This window comes from Chiloscyllium plagiosum, chromosome 1, assembly GCF_004010195.1.
Source record: "Chiloscyllium plagiosum isolate BGI_BamShark_2017 chromosome 1, ASM401019v2, whole genome shotgun sequence".
In the NCBI taxonomy this organism is placed as follows: Eukaryota; Metazoa; Chordata; class Chondrichthyes; order Orectolobiformes; family Hemiscylliidae; genus Chiloscyllium; species Chiloscyllium plagiosum.
In genome coordinates this window covers 143,798,703-143,799,400 of record NC_057710.1, presented here as the reverse complement: position 1 = coordinate 143,799,400, position 698 = coordinate 143,798,703, and positions in this window count along the sequence as shown.

Below are 698 nucleotides of genomic sequence, written 5' to 3'. Positions count from 1 at the left end.
AATCAGCCTGCTCACTCCCCAACATTGCGGGAATCAGCCTGCTCACTCCCCAACATTGCGGGACTCAGCAAGCTCACTCCACCAACATTGCGGAAATCAGCCTAATCACTCCCCCAACACTGCGGGAAGAAGCCTGTTCTCTCCCCCAACATTGTGGGTATCAGTCTGCTCAATCCCCCAACACTGCGGGAGTCAGCCTGTTCATTCCCCAACACTGCTGGAATCAGCCTGCTCATTTCACCCAACACTGATGGAATCAGCCTGCTCATTTCACCCAACACTGATGGAATCAACCTGCTCACTCCCTCAAACTTGCGGGATTCAGCCTGCTGTCTCCCGCAACACTGTGGGGATCAGCCTGCTCCCTTCCCCAAAGCACTGCGGGATTCAGGCTGCTCAATTCCCCAAACACAGTGGACATCAGCCGGCTCACTCCCCCAACAGTGTGGGAATCAGCCTGCTCACTCCCCCAGCGCTGAGGGAATCTGGCTGCTCGCTCCCCCAACACTGAGGGAATCTGGCTGCTCACTCACCAACACTGCGGTACTCAGCCTGCCCTCTACCCCAACACTGAAGGTATCAGCCTGCTCACTCCCCCAACACTGGAGGAAACAGTCTGCTCAATCCCCAAACACTGTGGGAAACAATCTGCACACTTCACGCAACACTTCGGGAATCAGCCTCCTCATTCCCCAATA